The sequence below is a fragment of the Sceloporus occidentalis genome, unplaced genomic scaffold, assembly GCF_023333645.1.
Source record: "Sceloporus occidentalis isolate IW3139 unplaced genomic scaffold, rSceOcc1.0.p SCAF_4, whole genome shotgun sequence".
Lineage (NCBI taxonomy): Eukaryota > Metazoa > Chordata > Lepidosauria > Squamata > Phrynosomatidae > Sceloporus > Sceloporus occidentalis.
Genome location: NW_028316984.1, coordinates 183218690 through 183234677, shown reverse-complemented (window position 1 = coordinate 183234677; position 15988 = coordinate 183218690).

Below are 15988 nucleotides of genomic sequence, written 5' to 3'. Positions count from 1 at the left end.
TCCCTCCTCAATAAGACATCCCTTCAAATATTTAAACAGGACTATCATATCACCTCTTAACCTTCTCCAGGCTAAACATCCCCAACTTTCTAAGTCGTTCCTCCTAGGGCATGGTTTCCAGACCCTTCACCATTTTAGTTGCTCTCCTTTGGACATGCTCCAGTTTCTCCACATCCTTTTTAAATTGTAAATTGAAAGTGAAGAAAGGATTATTTAAAAGAAATGATTTTGATGAAATATGGAAAAAATGTTGAAAAAGTATTAGGAAAAGAAGATGGAAAATTACCTTCACGAGATGAATTAAAATTTAGGTTGGATTATATGGATGAGAATGGCTCCGGGAAAGGGGTGCACTGAGGTGTTTTTAATATGAAATAAAGAAAGTGTTAAAGCATATTTGGATATGAAGAAACTGTAACATTTTGTATTGTAAAACTTAAAAATATTAATTAAAAAAATTGTGATACCCAGAACTGGACACAATATTCCAGGTGGGGCCTGACCAGAGCAGAATATAGTGGCACTATTACTTCCCTTGATCTAGACACTATACTTTTATTGATGCAGCCTAAAATTGCATTGGCGTTTTTAGCTGCTGCGTCACACTGTTTCCTTGATGTGTCCAACCTATATAAACGCAATTGGGTTTTTTTGTTTTGCTTTACTAGAGGCCTCCCAAACTGCTGGTATGTATAGAAAGAAAGCATACTCGGGATTCTCTCAGTAGTTAACACACGACTAATCTGTGTTCAGTGATCCCTAGTATGCAACCTCAATTAAGAATGTTAAGTAATGCCTTGCTGAATCAGACCAAAGCCAACTGAATCCATCATTTTGCAGGAATCCCAGCAATCTGGTAGATGATTCACCAGATATTGAACCCTCTGACCACTCCTACCTTAAAGTTAACAGGACACAAAGCATTTTGAGATGAAAAGTTAATAATCAACACTTTGAATTGGATTCTTGGAAGAAGCCAGGGGGACCCACAGTTCTTCTCCCAAACTGAACATGACTTTAGGGTCTTGAGAAGGAAGTAAGCTATTCTAGGTATTCTTCCATGTAAAAGCCAGAAACTATATGGAGCTTTGAGATCCAATTTCTTCTTCCTTCCAATGTAAACTATAAACCAAAAACAACTTGTCTGTTAATGGTATCTGTTCAATACATGTCAAAAAAGAGAATTGTTATTCTCCCACATCAAATAGCTTGAGATGTTCAACTGCAACAGACTACTTTAGAAGGTAGTGAACTCTTCTTTGTTGGAGACTTTTGGACACAGGTTAGAGGGCTACCTTTCAGGAGGATTTTAGCAGTATATTTCTGCTTTAGCAGGCAGACACATTAGATGGCCTGTGGTCCCCTTCCAACTCTGACTTGATTAACCTACCAATTATTCCTCTTGTGTAGACTAAGCAAAGGTTATATGATGTCCTGGATCATGAGTCCTCTTTTTTCCCCAATGTGCCAGGAACCTAGAGTATATTTGTGCCTGTTGTTTCTTTGCATACAGTGGCCTTGCCACTTTCGGTAGTACTAGTCTATACTACTGGTGAACAGCTCTTATTGTCAGGAAGTTCTCCCTAAATTATTATTTGTAATTTGTTTCTTGAATTTGAATCTATTGGTTTGAGTCCTGTTCTCTGGAGCAGAAAACAAAACAAAAGTGTGCTCCATCTTCTGCATAACATCCTTTCAAATATTTAAAGATAGGTGCCATATCACCATCGTTCCATGAAGCATTCCTCATAACTCTTTCAGACTTACTTACCATCTTCATTGCCCTTGGACACATTCCAGCTTCTTAAACTGTGGTACCTGCAACTGCTTACAGAATTCTAGGTGAGTTCTGACCAAAGCAGAATAGAATAGTGATGCAGCACCAGATCCTGTCTGATCTGGGAAGCTAATTAAGGTAATCTCTGGTTAGTACATGGGTGGGAGACCAACGTATATCAGGTGCTGTAGGCTATATTTCAGAGGAAGGAACTGGCAAAATCACCTCTGAGTATTCCTTGCCTAAGAAAATACTCTGAAATTCATGGGGTTGCCATTAAGCTGACAGGTGACTTGAAGGCATGTGTATATGCCAGAGATGGTGAACCTTTTACAGACCAAGTGCCCAAACTGCAACCCAGACCCCACTTATTTATTGCAAAATGCCATGTCCCTCTGGCTTTCTAGTAAGAAACTCTGGCAAACTGCTAGGGAGACAGCATGTGTGCCCACAGAGAGGGCTCTGAGTGCCACCTCTGGCACATGTGCCATAGGTTTGCCATCACTGGTATATGCACACATGCTCTTATATATTACTTCCTGTGATCTGGGCACTATAGTTCAACTGAATGCCTAGAACGTAGTTTTTGCTACCACATCACGCAGTTTACTCATGCTTGACTCTGAAGATGCCAGAACATGGCCACATAGCCCAAAAAACCCACAAAAACTATGGATGCTGGTCATGAAAGCCTTCGACTTCACATGACTCATGCTAAGTTTGTCACACACCAAGATGCTAGATCCTTTCTACACGTACCACTATCAGCCCAGGTATTGATTGTGTGATTTCTTCCTGCCTAAAGATTTATCCCTATTGAAATGTTATTTTAGGCCCAGCTCTCCAGCATGTTAAAGTCACAACATTCCCTTCAGTGGGGTAGGTTTCATATACACTTTTGTTGGGTAACCTGCTGCCCTCCACATGTTGATGGCTAGACTCAACAAAAGAGGTCATGGGACTGAATTTACAGGATTTAAGCAGAGCAATGAAGAATAGGCGTCTTGGAGATGTTGCATCTACAGGGTCACCATAAGCTGGGATCAGCTTGAGGGCAGTTAACAGATGGAAACACATGGGCCAAAAGGTGTGACTTCCAGTGCTTCGGTGCTTATGTGTGTGCAGATGACACATGCCCCCAACGCAGGTGGAAGCTGTTCTGAGACCACCGGAAGAAGCACGCTTTTTCAGTGCTCCTTGCCAGTGGGCCAGTTAGGACCACAGCAAAAGCCCACTTTCAGAGCAGCCTGTCCATTTGCTGCAGTCCTGTGCCAACCAGGGCTGGAGTGGTCAGAGGCCATTCCAAGCCATTGGTCTGCTTCACCCCAACAACAACCAATATGCCTCTCCATAAAAAATAAATCTGATGTCAGCCAGTTTCACATAATGTAAAATATTAGCTGCTTGTAATTTCCTGAAAGTAAAAGCATTTACCTTCTTTGAAAGGACAAGAAATGTTTTCTGTGGTTTTCCATCTCAAAACTATTTCACTTAGCCAGCAACTTAATTGTGCTATCTTTTCCCCATTTGCTTGCCAGACCGTTCCAGATGTAACTGTTGGAAGTTGTGCAGGATTAGCTGTTGTCTTAACTGCAGAACTGAGTTGGCATGGGGAAGTTACCCACCTGTTTCTTCTTCATGATCTCTGTGACTCAAATATATAGGGTTCATTCTTGTGCCTTTGCCGAGCAGACCCTGTATGTATGAGTTCACAGATGACCTTTTAAAGAATGACAGTTACAGGTAAGCAACCTGTCCTTGCTTTCACTGTGTGGGGGGGGCATCCAAAACAGAGTAACACTTGCTGCATTGAGTAGAGGAACTATCAGGTGCATGTTGCCTTCCTGTTTTGCTTTCCTGATAAATTCAAGGTAAGAAAAGTTGAAAAATTCAAATTTTGTTGAAAAACACATCTTCCTTTATACAGTGAAGCCTTGTTCTTTAAGCATCTGCAGAGAGCAAGCCCCATTGTCCCCAATGGTGGCCTGTGTTGTATGTGTGTCACACTGCCATTGGGGACAACGGGACTTGAGGTCCCACAGTTTTTCATATCTGCGTTGTGTGTGTGTCCGGAACAGTCCCCCACAGATACCAAGGTATGACTGTACCAGTTCTTATTTGTAATGCTTCCTCCTATTGTTTTGAATGGAAATTATTAAAACAATGCCATTTTACAAATCTTTCCAACAGTACCTCTTTACATGTTTCTCTCAATAAATCCAAGCATATGTCCAATAAATCCAAGTGTGTGTCCATCTGATTTTCACATGTATAGCTTGAATTTAGAAAAGTATCCTTAGTAATGGGAGTTGACATCTTGTGTTTCAGAACAGTGAAAACATCTGGAAATTTATATGCGATCAAATTTTCTTTTAAAAAAAGGGGGGACTATTAAGTGCACTCATTCAGTAGATCCCAGAGTACTCCAATACCACCCCTGTCCCCCAGCTTTCATATTATGGATGCAGGGACTCCATAGACCACAGATGCTGCAGTATTACAGTTGAGTTCTTGGTGTGAGAAACTACATCACCAGTTACTTTCTATGGAACTGCATCCTGTACCTCTGATTGAACACATGGGAAAGCATTTTAAAAATCTACGAAGATACTTGTTACTATTCTTATCCTGTAATCCATGGATTTTGGAGTGCAAGCTATTACCTGTGTGATCTCAAAAAAAATCTATTGAATATCATTACATTATAATCACATTGGGGTTAAACATATTTTGGGGACAAATATGCAGATGACTGATATAATTGTATTTGGATCTTGGCAGCCTTTCACTAATTTTCTTTGACAAAATCTTAGAAAATAAAAATTAAGAAAAAGCAAAACTACTTTGAAGATGGAGCTTAAGTTTTGGTGCCTCTCCCTCCAGTGATAACATTTCCAAACAGATTCTCAGTTAATGTACCGACATTTATTTTTAAAATATTGAAAAAGATTTATTTTAAAAACGTATTCTGCTTTGAAATAGGTCCTAGTAGTGTGTGGCTTTGAATCACACAAAGGACAATTACTCCTTAGCCCTTGGAAGCTCTCTAATCCCATCAACATAGCTGAAAATAGATGCTTGGGAATATAATATCTGCTTCCATGGACGTTACTTTATACCCTCCTTTCCATGAAACTTTTTTAATTGCCAGGTTTCAGGGTGCTGGCTGAAGTTTCAGGGAGCTGCTGTGATTGTTTAGGTCTTTGAGCAAGGAGACAAATATCAGGGTAAGCAGTACTAGAGCAGGAGAGTACATTTTGTGTGTAAAGCGTTCAACTTTACTGAGTACTGATTACTAGAGTTATCTATATTGCTGTGCAATTATTTATATGCATGTGGTTCCTGTATAACAACCCAAAATGCCATGTGTGGAAAGAGGAGACTAGGGGAAGAGATGGTGAGTACATTCACCAAAGCTCATCAAAAAGTGGATTGACAATATTTGAAACTCATGTAGCGCCTTGTTACAGAAGCCTTGGCAGCAATGACCCAAGTTTGGAGAAGTGGGAAAACTTAATGCAAAGGCTGGCAATGTATATCCTACAGGCCATGTTGGAACCATAGACCCAGGGGGAAAATCTGCCATATAAGTAGGGCCATGTGATGTGCAAAGAGTGGGAATCATGAACCATTACCATTGCTTGGTAGATTTTACCACTTGCCAAAAAATAATTTAAAAAAAAAAATCCCCTCCACATTTTGGGTTGCTATATTACAGGTTTCACTTTTCTGCCAGCATTAGGGTGGCTTACAATTGGCTTCCCTGGCACCAACTCTTCAAATCTGCCTACTGTTGTGTGAAGGAGAGGGAGGGATCATTACTCTGTAGATCTCAATATCTTAATATCTTTTCCCTTCTTCCTCCAATGATACCCAATTTTTTTTTAATTTTTCAAGATGTACCTTAAAAAGATGAGACGGAAAAAATCTGCAGTGAAAATCATTTTACATTCACAACCCGTTCAAAACACCAGACTCATTCTTTGTAGTTCATTAGCCGCTTCCATTTTATTGAAGAGCCTATAAATGGGCTTTCTCTGGCCACATCTGCATTGCAGAAATAATCCAGTTTGACACCACTTTACCTGCCATGGCTCAGTGCTATGAAATTCTGGGAACGGTAGTTTTGTGAGACAGTTAGCCTCTGTCAGAGAGCTCTGGTGCCAAATCCCAGAATCTCATATCATTGAGCTATGGCAGTTGAAATGGTGTCAAACTGGATTACTTCTTCAGTGTGGATGTGGCCCCCACCAGTGCCAAGATGTGGGCTAACCATAATTGGAGAACAAGGCAGTGACAAGAGGGAAATGGCATCATGCGATAGGTATCGCCAAAGGTGCTATTATCAAACTTTTATGGCAGTTTTAAGAGCCATGCGTGATAGTCCTTAGTTCCCATGAAAAAACCATTTAACCCATTTAATAGTACGCAAGCAGTTTTATTAGAAGAAAAAATAAATCTAATTCTTTTTAAAAGATGCAAGTTGTGTCTTTAACTATAAAAATATTTTAAAATGTTATATTAAACAATCTTTTACTGAAATGTTTGAAATAAATTATATGTTATTATGGACAAAACCATTTCTGCTTTTGTACATCTTGATCCTTTTAAGCCAACCTTGAACCCCCCCCCCCTTTCTTCCTTCTCTCCTTCTTCACTTGGCTGCTGTTCACTTGCTCTTTCTTCCCTTCTCAAATTCTGCCTTATCTCCACTAATCCTTGTACTGTCCATATGTCTCCTTGTTACTGGCCTTCATGGTTCTCTCATACTCTTGCTTCTCCACTGGTCTTTCTGGCTGCCTTCTCTGTTTTCTCCTTAGTTACTTATGTGCACCCTCTATACTACTACATGTATCTTTAGGCCATGTGATTCCCTCCTTCTTTGCTCTTTCTTGGCCTGTGTTCTTCTTCACTTCCCTTTCATTTTGTCTTGTTTCATTCCTCATGCATCAGCTGTTCCTCTCCCCCTAGTTCTTTTCCACAAGCAGGCCTTTCTTTCCCATATATAGCTCTGCATCACAAGGCGGTGTGCCATGGGATTCCTCTTCCTGCTTCTCCTTCTCTCCAGTTCTTCGCTACACACCCTGTTTGCTGTTCATGATCACAGCTGCATCCACCACCCACTTTGGAATGAAAAATTTCCTTTGTTTTACATCACTTCTGCATAACAAATTAAAAATACAAAATCACTACAGACTTTGTTGCTGTATGCCTTCAAATTATTTCCGATTTATGGCAACCCTATGACAAACCTATTGTGGGGTTTTCTTGGCAAGATTTGTTCAGAGGAAGTTTGCCACTGCCTTCCCCTGAGGCTGAGAGTGTGTGACTTGCCCAAGATCACCTAGTGATCTCTAGAATCATAGTCCAACACTCAAACCATCATGCCATGCAAACTATGTTAGAAATATAAAACTATTTGTTGTTAACGACCTTCAAGTCGATTTCCACCTACAGTGACCATATGAATGAGAGACTTCCAAGTCGTCCTGTTCTCAACTATTCTGTTTAGCTCCTGAAGATTCATGGCCATAGTTTCTTTGAGTCTATCCATCTGCAATTGGTTTTCCTCTTTTCCTATTGCCCTCCACTTTACCAAGCATTATAGTCTTTTCTAATGAGTTCTTCTCAAGATATAGCCAAAATACAACCTCAGTTTAGCCATCTTTGCTTCCAAGGAGAGTTTGGGCCTGATCTGCTCTATGATCCATCCATTGGTCTTTTCAGCTCTCCATGGTATTCTCAGAGCTCCTCTTCAGCACCACATCTCAAATGAGCTGGTTTTCCTCCTATCTGCTTTCTTCACTGTCCAGCTTTCACAATCAAACATAGAAATGGAAAATATGATGGCATGGACAATCCTAATTTTAGTATTTAATATCTTTACACTTCAAGATCTTGTCTAGTTCCTTCATAGCTGCCGTTCAAGTTTGAGGTCCAAAACACACTGCAGAAATAATCCAGTTTGAGACCCTTTTAACTTTTCTGTGGAATGTGCACTTGCTATTAACCCCATTGGCCACTAGATGTCAGAGTTCTATAAATCAAATATATAGCCCCAGGAGAAATGTTTCACAGCAGAGTAGAAGAAACTCATTAATTGCAGAGATGTGCCTGCAGCAGATTCCATATAATATTTAATGAATGGCCTTATAAGCAGGTAACTTATATGGTGGATCCAGTCCTATATATCCTATAAACCAAGGCTCTAGTCCAATAAATGAACTTTCTGTTGTCCCTAATGGCAGTGCAGCCATGTGCATGTGCCACCATTGGGGACAATGTGGACTTGAGCATTCATGGATTTTGGTATCCATGGGAGTAGGGGTGTTTTCGGAACAGATTCCCCATGGATACTGAGGTCCCACTGTAATAATATTTCTTACCTGCCTCTCCCCATGGATTGAGGCAGGAGACAACAACAATTAGCAAACAAACATCAATTAAAACACACAGCAATTTAAAAGGACAAATAAAATGTGCACATATTAAAATAATCCTCATCTAAAACCCATCATTTAAAAGTCACAATTTAAAAATAATCTGGATAAGACTGCTCATCAAGACTGGTCTTCAATGCTCTTTTAAATTCAGACAGCATATTCGTCTGACAAATCTCTTCCAGCAGGTCGTTCCACAGTCTAGGGGCAGCTAAAGAAAAACTCTGGCTTTTTCAACAGTCTTGTATAGTTTCAAAGGGTTGTTGAAGGCATGGACATAATTTTCATATTTTGCTTTACTGTCTGCGTAAAGTCTTTTACAGTGACATCTGTATGAGACCTGTTGGGCTATAGTCTTGCACACAGCGATCAAGGATACAGTTTCTTATGAGTGTTCTGCATAAATACATATAGATGACATTTGTGAATCACTTAATGGAATTTATTAAAAAACAGATACCAAACCTTGGTATTCAGTTATAGGTTGCAAAGTTTTCTTCCTTCCGACCTCTTCCAGATCATACTATTACTGAACACAGAATGAAGAGTCTAGCTTTCTTTTTATCATTTTCATATGGTGACGGTAATTCATGCTTTCACATTTGTCACAACAGAGTAAAAATGAAATGTGAGACACAAATGAGAAGAAAGGAGATAGACTATAGGAAAAGAGATGGCTGCCTAGAAGTATGAGGAAAATAAGGAAGAATATGTTTACTCAGCACCAAAACAGTTTACAATAGGCCCTTGTTATCCTCTGGGTTTTTGGTACCTGGACTGTCCCCCATAAATACCAAAATTTGTTCATGCTCAAGTCCTATTATATACAATGGCATAGTAAAATGGTGCCCATTATAAAAATGACAAAATCAAGGCTTGCCTTTTGGATTTTTTTTTTTAATCTGTGGATATGCAGAGCCAACTGTATAAATAGAGGGGTAACCTAGTTTTATATATTAAATCATGATGCTCCTGCCTTTTCCATTCCCCCTTAACACCACCTTCCTGCCCTATGTCCTACCTTTCTTTTATTTTTATTTTTTTATTTCTAACAGAATTACAGAGTTATAGTTTTTTTAAAAAGGGAAAAGAAAAGAAAAGAGGCTACTTGGGAATAGCGATGGGGAGAGAGGGAGAAAAGAGCAGACTGACACTGCGTGACTGCCCAATACTGAGACTGCCGTGGGAGCAGCTTATCACACCTGTGGAGTGATGGAGTGGCAGTGCAATTGGATGCTTATCAACTTGAAATCGTGTCCTATGAGGAGCGACTTAGGGAGCTGAGTATATTTAGCCTGGAGAACAGAAGGTTAAGAGGTGATATGACAGCCCTCTTTAAATATTTGAAGGTGTTATATTGTTGGCAGAGGGAGCAAGATGGGGATGCAAGAGCAGGCAGAGGATGATGGGAAGGGTGAAGGGTGGCAGAGGGGATGCAGGAGGAGGAGGGGGATGAAGGAGCAGGATGCAGGGGGCCAAGGGGGGTGACATCAGAGTGATCTTCTACACCAAACCAATTTGAAGTGAAACTGAAGTGAGCTTAGAAGCAGAATTTGGTGAATTTGCATGTTTCTGAATTCACCAAAATGAGGAGTCAGTGCAGATTGAATGTGGAAGCGCCTCCTAAGAACCCCCCATAGAAAGCAATCATGTGAGATAATACATCATGTTTTAGCATGAAATAGGAACTGAGCTGCAAAAAGCTCCAAAAATCTCTGTGTGATAAACATCTTGTGCTGCTTTTGACAGCCAGGAAGGGCATGGGTCCAGTATGCACATGGTGGCTCTCACAGGTCTCACCTCTCCAAGGATGCTGTCCACATCCTCTGGGTGCATATTCACTAACACTGGACAAGCAGGGGTCATACTAACATATTTGTAAAGATCATTTGATACAGACATGTGACATGTCATTCCATATCTTGTGTGATTGTCATACATGCAGCAAAGGGGTTTTTGAGAAAGAATAGCTGATGTGAAGGTTGCAGAATTTTACGCAGCAGTTTGCAAATTTTGACCATTTTTTCTTGCCCCCCCCCCCCCGAGGTTTATTCTTATTCTTATGATTTTAAAAGTATTATCAAAAACATTTACCAAGGGAGTAGTAAAACACATTAACAGTTATTTTAATACATGTAAACATTAATTTAATGTAATACATGAAAAGACAGAAAAAAATCAGCAGAACCACACACCATTAGAAGCACGCACAACCAATTCCTAAAAAAACCTTATTTGACTAGAAAAGTGTTTATTTACCAATAAAATAACATAAAGTAAAGAATTTTCCTGACCTTCCTAAAGAAGGAGTTCCAAAACTTTTGAAGAGCCCCTTCTTGTGTTCTCATCAAATAAATAAAGTGGTAGGACTGAGAGAAGGTGTGTGTGTGTGTGTGTGTGTGTGTGTGTGTGTGTGTGCGCATGCACTCACATCTTCCAGTTCCCTATTGATGTATGGCAGTCCTATGAATTTTTTTCATGGAGTTTTCTCAGGCAACGAATACTCAGAGATGGATTTGCCCGTTCCTTCTTCCGAAATATAGCCTACAACACATAATATTCATTGTCAGTCTCCCATCTAATTGCTAACCGGGGCTGACCCTTCATAGCTTCCAAGAGCAGATAGGCTCCGGTGCCTTTAGGAATAAGAGCCTCCCTTGAATGTCTTACAGCCTGACTATGCTCATTTAGGGAAATAACAGTCTTTCAGAGAGCCTGGATCTAAGCCATACAATAAGATTACCATATTTTGAAAAGGGAAAAAAGACATTATTGTGAAATTGAAGGCTTTCATGGCCGACATCCATAGTTTTTTTTTGTGGGTGTTTGGGTTATGAGGCCATGTTTTAGAAGAGATTATTCCTGATGTTTTGCCAGCAGTTGTGGCTGGCATCTTCAGAGAATGCTGGCATGGAAGAGAGTGGGGTATATATACTGTTGGTGGAGAGGAAATGATTTGCATGTTAATCTGTGCATTGTTCTGTTGTTGAGTGGCAAGGCCTCAGGCGGGCTATTTAATTAATGATCCATTGCCGCTAGGAAACACCCCTCACCATGGGTACCCTTGGCTACCAGTCCTGAAAAACACCAAAATCAAGACCCAGCAAATGCAAATAAAAACCACATAGCTTTATTGGTCATAACCACCATTTTCAATTCTGCTCTGAAATGGACTGTCAGCCAGTGAAGCTTCAGCAATGAAGGAGTTGTGTGCTCTCTTCTAGCCAGCCGCAGTTAACAGTCTGGATGCAGCTCTTTTGTCCAGATGTAATTTCTGAGCATTTTTAAAAGGCTGGACATGTATTGGAATTCTTCTATGGGTTGGAAATTCCATGTATTAGAAATCTTCCATGCCCAAGACACTGAGCATGTACTGAAAATCTTCCAGTTTACACAGGGAGTCATTTAGAATTCTTTATCATTATGGCTTGTCTGAGGGTTGTGGGCAAAATGATAGAACCAAAATTTTTAGAAGGGGACACAAAATTATCATTTCTGGAGAATTTGCCCCTATTTGCCTCCCTATTGCTGCACCCCATCCCTTTTCCTGTTCTCTTTGAGTGCTGTTTTACTTGTTGCTGCTTTTGCCATGTATCAGGTGGAAAGACACTTTTATATTTCCATTATTATCATTTGACATTCTTCTTTGTTAGCTGCTTTGCTTTTGATATTGTTATGGAGAAGCTATGCTGCTTGAAAGCATTGATGAAATAAGTAAATAGTCGATGCAGGGTTAGCTGGTCATCAACCTTTCAGGCAACTGGGCCATCACTGAAAGAGTAATGCTTGCAACTGATGATGTCTTGTTAAACATTAACTACTCCAGATTAGAAGGAAGTATCACACCTATTAAACAACAGAATCTTCATTCTTTTGCGTTTCTAGGAGCCAGTTTTTGTTACGGTCATGTGTAATTGGTCAATGATTTACCAATGGAGCCCACCAGCTGGACAACCCATTTCCCACTAGCAGGATCTAGTAGTTGCAGGAAGACAGCAAAAACACACACCTTATTTAGGTGTAGAAGGGAACTTCTCTGTTCCTCCAGCACCCTAAAAATACTACACAGTGGGAAAGGGAACCCTGCTGAGTGGGGAGGGGGGTTTCTGAGATTAGGGGTACCAGTTCAGGAAGATCTAAGGCTCTGAGGTTTCTGGACCAAAACTGGAGACATAAGGATGGCCCCAGGTGATGCCAACAAGTGTTATGCATTAAGTTTCAACCACAGCTGCTCACAGCTTGTTATTCTACATATGCACGCACATGCACACACACTATTTTCCTGTTTGGAAATCTCAGCAAAAGAGACTGTTCTGAGATCAAGGTGAAATGAGTGGAGTATTCCTTCTCACTTACTTAGGCCTTGTCTGCATGGGTCAAATAAACCAGTCTTCCCACATCCTCTTGACAGGGAGACCAGACAACGCAGAGTGCAATCCCTGAACCTGGTGTGAATAGACCGCATGACATCTAGTCTGTTCAGCATCAAACCATGGGTATACCCGGAAGATATGGAACAGTGGCGACACTAGGGTTGGTGCCACCTGGTGTAGTAACTCATGGTGTCTCCGCAAACCCCACTGACTTCTTCTTATAACACAACATACGGAATCCTTAGTAATGTTTTTTGTACTAATGTTACTCATAAATCATTATTCCCACATATCACTGAATATAATTGTAATAGTTGTGACATAAATAACTAGCACAATTAAAATTATACTTTTAAACTACAATATCGTACACACAGCCTAAATGTATTTACATATACATAGTTTCATGTGCTTAAAGAGAAAAAATGGTAAAATGCATTGTTTTTAAATAAAAATTTAAAAAAAATTTTTTTTGAAATTTGAAATTTAATTTTGTTAAAAGAAAAATCTGGGACCTCTCCTTTGTCCTCCCACTGAGCCTCACCCCACTCACAGCATCTCTTCAGCATTTTAATGGGACAAAGTTGAATGCCACAGCTTGTTTCTCCTCAAAGGCAGATGTTTGAGGAGCAGTAGTGTCACCCCCACCCCTTAGGGTGTCATCTGGTGCGGTTTGTATCCCCACACCCCCTATTGATGCTGCTGACATGGAGCCATCCATTCTGATGTGGGGTGGCTATTCACATGGCCATCTTGTTGTGCTACTGCCACCTCCACCAGTCACTTTGCTCTGAGGTCCAAACAGGAGTTCTGGGGGTCTGAGGGTATGCTTTTTCTCGCAGGCATGTACTTTTGCATGAATGGGGTATTTGCGGCATGGTTTGGGTGCAAAAATCACTAGAAAACTGAAGCAAAAAAAAATATATGGAGGGAGGATCAGAGGGGCTTTGGAAGCACAAAAGTGGTTTCCAGGGATTACACACATTTTGTAGACTGTACTTTCAGCATTCCTGTTTTAGGGTGAGAGATGCTGGTCTACTCAGCAACATTCATGGATGATGACTGAGCTACAAAATATTACTGACGTTCATATATTAACAGATAATATGCATGTTATTCTGAACATGCATCCATACGAATGTATTTGACTACATGGAAGGATCAGGGTCTTAGAGAGAGGAATGCCATGTCCATGAGAGATTGCACACTGTGTTAGATACAGAACATTAAGAGAACATAATCTATCCCCATTTTTATTTGATCACAAACATTTACAGAAAGCACTGTTCCTATACTCTCCCATCATTGGACTGGCAGACTGTTCCCTTAAGGTTTCTAACAGCAGTGATAAACTAAGAAAGATAAAAAGTGGGGAGTTATATATCTAACAACCAGGGAAGGCACTTGGGCAATTTACTTATTTACATTTATTTTTAATTTATTGAAGTAAACCCTACCTTTCTCCCAGGATGGCACCCAAAGCAGGGTTATACTTGGAGGCTTAGGCACAAATAGAAAACTCAATTTTTAGTGGCACAAGATTGGTAAGGACAGACAGAATGAGAGTAAGAACAGAAAAAATAAAGATGAAGAAAAGTATCAAAGTTCATTGTGATGGCAATAACTTTACTAGGACTATCAAAAAGACACAAATGTATTCTTGGTCAGCCCAATAAAGATATTACCTCAACATGGACTTTGGAATTTGTTTTATGGTTGACATGGCTATCCCTACTTGATCAGGGTTTCTTCTCTGCCACATAAGCATAACTGTATGTCTATGAACAAGGTAATCTCTTTCAGAGTATGGGAAAAGCAAATGTTTTCCCTTTCTATTTGCCAGATCCAGTTGGAAACCCCACTGATAGCAATGGCTCCAATTGTCTTGATTTGGCTGGTACAGTAACAATAAATCCTCTGTTATCATAATTTTTCTGCTGCTTTAAAAATGCCCCAGTTTCTCTCTTCTCCTCCCACTTCCCCCATTTTGTCCTCAGTTAATTTCAATTGCTACAGACTGAACTAAAAGTGTAAAAATGGTTTGCAGTCAGTTAATTCAGCAAGGAGGAGAGGAGAGTAGGAGGTAGAATCTTGCCCTTCCCAGTAGACACAGGCAAAAGTAAACTGCTGCAGCCCGTCCTACCTTATATGTAATTAATAATCTTTGCCACTGTGACCATAGTCTGATGTTGCTTGAGGTGTGGTGCTGGAGAAGAATGCTGAGGGTAACATGGGCAGCCAAAAAGATGAACAAATGGGCCCTTGAACAGATTAAGCCTGAATGCTCCCTGGAATCCAAGACGATCAAACTGAGACTGTCATATGTGAAGTCAAACATATGTCGACAGCATGAGACTGTCATACTTTGGCCACTTCATGAAAAGGCATGACTCATTGGACAAGACAATGCTAGGAAAGGTAGAGGACAGTAGAAAGAGAGGAAGACCCTATACTAAATGGATAAATTAGAGACCGCAATTAGGGAGATCAAGGGTATGAATTAAAGGAGCAAGCAGAACAGTGGAGGACAGGGAAGCTTGAAGATGTCGCCATGTCCACAGGGTTACCATGCATTGGGGACAACTCGAGGCAATAAACCAGATATTGTGGACTGAACCTGAGATCTTTTGTATGAGCTCTAACAATGAGAACCAGCATGGTTTGAGTGCTGACCTCTAGGAGGAATGGGTTCAGTTCCCACTGTGCCATGCAAACCCATTGGTTGACTCTGAGCAAGTCACACTCAGCCAGGGGATGGCATTGGCTAACCTCTTCTGAACAAACCTTGCCAAGAAAACCCCATGATACGTTCACCTTAGGGTTGCCATAAGTTGGGAGTGATTTGAAGGTACACAACAACAACAATGAAGGGATTATCAAAAAAGGAAATCAAGAAGCTATCTAATCAAGAAGTGAAACACATTTTTCCTGGCTACTAGTTCTGTACTAGAATACTCCTCGGTCTCTGTGAGTGCTTTCATGTCACCTTTTGACTTATGGCAGTCCTATGAATTTCATAAGGTTCTCTTAGGCTGCACCCACATTGCAGAAATAATCCAGTTTGACACCATTTTAACTATCATGGCTCAATGCTATGGAATTCTGGGAAGTGTAGTTTGTTATGGCACCAGTTCCTAGAATTCCATAGCACTGAGCCATGGCAATTAAATAATCAGATCAGATTATTTCTGCAGTGTGGGTGCAGCATTAGGCAAGGACTACTCAGAGATGATTTTGCCCAGAGGACAGGATCAAAATTCAAAATGACCTGAATATATTATAAAGCTGGGCCAAAACTAACAAAATGAACTTTAACATGTAAAAATGCAAGATACTGCACTTAGGCCTGAAAAATGTAATGCATAGATATAGGATGGGGGACAGCTGGTATAAGGAGA